The sequence below is a fragment of the Sinocyclocheilus grahami genome, unplaced genomic scaffold, assembly GCF_001515645.1.
Source record: "Sinocyclocheilus grahami isolate Dianchi unplaced genomic scaffold, SAMN03320097.WGS_v1.1 scaffold445.1, whole genome shotgun sequence".
Taxonomy (NCBI): domain Eukaryota; kingdom Metazoa; phylum Chordata; class Actinopteri; order Cypriniformes; family Cyprinidae; genus Sinocyclocheilus; species Sinocyclocheilus grahami.
Window position 1 is genome coordinate 504,109 of NW_015505624.1, and position 6,000 is coordinate 510,108.

At 38.2% G+C, this 6,000-nt stretch overlaps 1 protein-coding gene and 1 long non-coding RNA gene across 2 annotated transcripts in view; one reads left to right on the top strand and one right to left on the bottom strand.

The window, feature by feature from the left end:
• Positions 1-6,000, bottom strand: part of tbc1d22a (TBC1 domain family, member 22a) — a 149,313-nt gene that overhangs the window by 42,744 nt on the left and 100,569 nt on the right. The gene's annotated exons all lie outside the window — the stretch shown is intronic.
• On the top strand, positions 4,598-5,524 carry LOC107552290 (uncharacterized). The gene is made up of 3 exons (XR_001604848.1): positions 4,598-4,659; positions 5,235-5,280; positions 5,410-5,524. It is a non-coding gene; the product is annotated as an uncharacterized lncRNA (long non-coding RNA).

Genomic DNA, 6,000 nt, shown 5'->3' on the forward strand with positions numbered 1-6,000 from the left:
ATTGTTGTCATTTGAGAAATAAATTTTTGCATTTTAGGTATTGCACTTTCACCAATAAGCACAAATCAACACAATATCGACTCATACATATAGTTTATTTTACCTCACCAAATGTACAGATGTATTATAGGCTATTTATTATATAAATTAATATCAAAGACTTACGCACTCTCTCTGTCTACATTATGACAACTGGTAAAACAAACAAAAAATAATATTATAACAGTGAAATTCCTAATAGTAATTAGTACAATAACTCCAAATCACAATAATGTTTCTCTATTAAAAAAACAGCGGTTGAGTAAATGTATTTATTCAGCAACCACAATCGCAAACAATATAGTTGAGATCTTATGGCAGAACACAGACTGGCTGAACGACATATTCATTTAAGCCAAACATCTCACATGGAGATCGCTAAACTCCATCTTACTTGTTTGTTGGTGTTTCAGATCATCATTGGCGCTTCTGCAATGATGAGTGAATGAATGCGCATGGTTGCCAGATTGCAAAAATTAAGCAAATGTATCTCTTTAACAGAGAAGCTCTGATTTAGGGATTTTAACTCCTGATATCTGGCAACGGCATACATGAAAGCTTGCATATTAGGGGCGTGTACAGCAGTCGGCAATAATATTTTGCCCGCTTTTTTGATGAAAATAAAGGGATTTTGGTAAACGTTTTATTTTTTTAAATAAATTTTTGTCTCGTCTTTTATCGTCAACGATTTAAGGCCTTTCCACATTGAGTGCAAAAAAGCGAAACGAATATCGGATGCGATGATGCGTTGGAATAAAACAACAGATTTCTATGGATGCTTCCACATAGACCGCGAACATTCGCATACCGAAAATGTGAATGTGTTTTTTTCGAACCAGTCCAACGAATCTTTTCAGTTTCGCAAAGCGAAAACATGGGCCGTCTAATAAGATTTGAGCTAGGATCACGTGACCGGAGCAGGTGCTGTTGCACAAAAAGGCAAGTGTGGTGGCGCGGTTTCAAAAACCAGTGTAGACACACACAGAAGAAGAGTATCCCGGATAAGAGAAGAGAGTGGATGCTGAGTTCTTGTTATCGTTGGTATTTGAGAACAGATTTATTCTCACATGTTCTTTAAACACAATAACATTTTGATTAATTGTTCACTGAATTATGTGATTTGTAGAGCACCGTCCGTTTTCTTCCACATGCACGAGCGTTATGAGTCAGAGCGCGTTCACTCTTTTTCTACACATGAAATATGAAAGCAAATAGACATATGATTATGAAGATATATTTTCTGTATGTGTTTTGTATGCAGCTCATGGTCTGCGTATGCATGTGTCTGCATATTAATCAAAATCAACTATAGATCACAATTGGAAGTTATTACAAGCACTCGATGATGGTTTAAAGTGGGTAAGCAAACATTAATAATTACATATATTTTCAAGAGTAGCTTGATGCTAATTGTACTTCTAATTATATTTTAGGATGTAGCCTATTCTTGTAAGCATTATATATTATTATAGTTATAGTTATATAGTTATATGCATTATATAGTCATATGCATTATAGTTTGTTTCTGGTGTAGAACCTTGTTTATCTTAATTTAATGCTGTATATTGAGCAGCGGATTATGTTAAATCCATTTACGAGATGCATATCTGAGGAAAAATGCATTGTTGGTCGGCGCCACCTAGCGTGTAGGCATGAATTAGCAGAAGGCGAACAATCATTTCGTGTTTGGTGTGAAACCACCGTTCATCGGCGATTTGCCTCGCTTTTTCGCATCACAGTGTGGAAAGGCCTTTAGTCACAGTTATTGTTTATTGAAAAATATTGTCTTGTCTTGAGAAAAAAGCTCATCAACAAACATTTTTCCTCATAGTTTTCATTAAAGGGGTCATATGATGCTGCTAAAAAGAACATTATTTGGTGTATTTGGTGTAATGAAATGTGTTTATGCGGTTTAAAGTTCAAAAAACACATTATTTTCCACATACTGTACATTATTGCTTCTCCTCTATGCCCCGCCTTTCTCAAAATTAACACAATTTCATAGCCACTAGGTAAGCCACTTTGACCACATTTTCTCTAAAAGAACTATTCAGTTAGATGAGGCACATAACTTTTTGATGCATTTCCAAATTCGAAACAGGTATGTGATGCAATTATTTCTATTTTCCTCTGTGCAATCATTACTGGCATTATTCCCACCAGTGGCTCTCAAAGGCGCTGCTTCCATAACAAAAAAGCAGGTGTTGTGTAAGCATGACCTCAGCACCTGAGCGGTGCATCTGTATTCGAACATCTGGGTGTACATAGACACACTTTGCCGATGTAAGCGAGATGGGACGGACAGCTCACAGCTGCGAGGTCAGACGACCCTCGGCCTCTCTCGTTGATGTTCGGGGGCAGCTTCCTGCAGGGAATGCCTGTCATGTTGGTGGGCCGCTGTGGGCCCTGACAAACATGCCCTAGCTGTACCCTGACTGAGAGGAGCCATATGGTGACAGAGGCAGAGCGAACATGTCCCATGACCATGATCCCGTACCCTGATCATTACACCACAGGTCTGGGCTCAGACCTTCCCAGCAGTCGCATGTTCTAAACCCCCAGCCTCATTAGTGCTGGAAGAGGTACCGTAACCTCTGTTCGAGACAGGAGAGTGACCAAGCATGCAACGTGCCTCAGCGTGCCGGTGAAGAAAAGAGTGCAAAAAGGGTTCGCCTGATTGATTTACATCCCCAACTTTATTACAGGGGAGAATATGATGTAAAACACCACGACAGTGCCAGATCTAAGAGCAGCCTGATTAAGGTCGACATGTGCCGTCCTTACAAGGGGGAAATTTGGAAATAATGCGACAGTAATCCAGGCAGCCTGATGAAGATGAGCATGGCAGAAACCCAACTCTCTGGCGACCAGCAATTACACACTCCTTCTCTGGCACATCTTTTACATATGGAAAGTGCAACCCAAACAGAGTGAGGGCTGTTCGAAGGACAAGATAAAGGGATGCTGGGAAGAGAGAGGTCATACATCAAAGATGGAACGATATGCACACTTTGACCTTGCTGCATTAACTTCAAAATGAAATCTTAAGGCCTTGTTGCATTTCGTAAGAACAGCGTAACTTTCACTTAGCTTTCTGCAGAGCATCCAATAGCCTTTCTGTTGTGACCCTGTTTTCTTGGCATGTTGTCCCTGTTGGCCCAGGTGGCAAGTATTAAAACATACTATTGCTATTTGCGTCTTGTCCTACCAAGTCGAACCAAATGATTTATGCTGTGAACACAGCACACTGACCCATAGGACTAAATCAAGAAAAGTGATTATCTGATGTGGACAAGAAATCCCCACCCAATTGACTCGATCAAATTAGGTTTGATCAGAGTAGATTAACTAAAATGAAGGAGTAATGGGAAATGTGAAAGAGGTGTTTGGCATCTAAACTTCACTTGCTAGAAGCTCATTTCTGTTTGAGCAGCTGTTCGGGAAAGAAACAAAAAGTGGCAATTATTTAACTAAAATCATATGAACAAGAGTGCTGATATTCAGATCAACAGAATGATTTGTAATGAGATATTTATTTTATCCAAGAGTTCAATAAACAAGAAGTCATATTCATTAACTTACATGTTAGACAATACTACCAGTTACGTAATTAATTTTTTGCAGTCAAAGAAAATAGTTTAAAACAAAGCCAGGCCAGTATCAACCAACACGTGTCTCGCACGTGTCCTAACAAGACACTTAATCAGAGTTTTTGTCCTAACCATGCGTGACAGTGATACATGACGTGCAGCGGGGTGTTTTGCATAACACTGAAATGGTTGACTTTGTTCATAATTGCATAAGACTTTAACAACCATAATGAAAGTGACAATGGCTAATAATTCCTTTAAATATATAATATATATATATTTAAAGGAAACAAGAATGTTCAAATTGTGAACTTATTAGTGTAGTATGGGATGGATTGTGAATGGTTTTGTTGCATCTTATAGCCTAGTCAAATTGTTGGTCAAATTCATAATTTTGAGTACATTAGGGTTGGGCTGATAGATGATACCATCGTCCATCGCCAGTAGCCGACAGACATCACAAGTTGTTGAGCCGGCATCAAGATCATCCTCCCCCCGAGGTGGTACACCTCATGACAGTTATTGCAATCATTGCAATTCATTTGAACTTTGTGTCAGTACATCATAAATAGGATGAAGCAACAGTTTACTGTCGGGGATTTGCTGTGGTGCACCACGGCACATCCAATGTAGACAGCATCACTCATAGGCGGCAATTTATGTTTCTGCCGGTGGGTGCTCAACTCATTTTCACCGCTGTTTCCACGACTAAATAATAACTGGGATAAGTTATCATACACTGTAAACCAGAACAGTACTACTAACTTTTTTAAAGATTAAGAACACTGCAATTAAAGTCTGTTAAATCGTTGATGCAACTTATAACAATTACATTTTCTAAACAAGGAATTTAGTTTTATTTTTGTGTGGCTCAACAGTTTTGAGTAAACTCTTCTATTTAAATTGTTATTTTTAAGTTTACCGAGTGACATAAAGTGACGTCACCTCGTTGCTCTAACCGACGTTCAGAAGAATCCATTCAACATGGCGGAGACTCGCAAGCGACCGAGCAAACTTAATGGAACAATTTGTAAGTAAATCAAAACAACTGTGAAAATTTCTTATTTGCTTTTTGAGTGTTGTAAGAATATCATGGCAAAGGAATGTTTTCATTTTTGGGAAACGCTGTTTTTACACAGCGCTGTAAAGCACGGCATTTCCCTAGTGCTTTTGAATGCGTATTTTGAATGCTATTTTAGCGTCACTGCTTATAGTATTATGTTAACGTCAAAGAAGGGCACAAATGTTAATGTTAAGTGGCATTTTTTCAGTAAACGCAGTCCTAACGTACGCTTTGAATGTCGCTGCTATTAACTGCAATGTTTAGGGCTGCGTTTCTCAAAAGCATCGTGAGCTAAGTCGATTGTTGAGACCATTTGGTGGCAAATGTTTCTACGATCATCTTAGCCATACAATGCTTTTTTGGGAAATGCCCTGGTAAATGTGATTTTTATTTGGTCTGTTTTTAAACAACTAGCTGCTAAGAGTATTAATCCAAAATTAGGTTAAAGCTAATACACAGACATGAATTTTGCAATATATTAATTTTACAAAAAGCAATCTACAAACTTGTAGTAAACCTTTACAAACTTCCTTTAATTGCAGGCTGAGCTGGATGCTGAATACAAAAGAGTGAGCCTCAACACTTAAGGTAACTTCTATTCAGTTGAAGAGCAAGTTCTGTGATGGGTCCTCACATGACAGGACACAGACTCGGCTTTCTCTTTTCTACATCCATTGTTGGTTATACACTTACTTGTGCGTGTTTGTGGTTTTCTAGGTTTGTGCTGAGTTTCACCATATCAGAGAAAGTGGCACACACCAGCAAGATTTCACAGATGTTGCATGACATTCTAAATGTTTGATCTTCAGGTGAGTGCAAATTCACAAACACTAACTACCCGTTATTCTCATTACTCAGTAATTAATTATACTGGGTGTTAGTTTTTTATTAATTCATTTTTTCTTCTCTAGAGTATACTCCGTTGGATGGTGCGTTCGATAAATTTACTACACAAAATGTATCTTGCGAAATGTAAAATGCACAGACTGCAAATACATTTAGTAACCAAATAATACACACATTCTTTCTATGAGGGTTGTGTTTCACTAAATAAAATGATTTAATAAATACCTACAATTTACAATAAGCACTTATTTTCGCATACACAGGAAAAAGTTTGAGGGCGCACACATAATATCTGAGAGAGCGCAGGAGCCATGATCATTATATGGGAGAGCAAGCCTACTGCAAGCCGAGAGATTCGTGCTGGCACCCTCTCATATTACAATAATGCACTCTTGACATTTACCATTAAAATAACGCCAAAAACTGCCTCAAATGAACTATGAAAACGAGAATAAAGTCGTA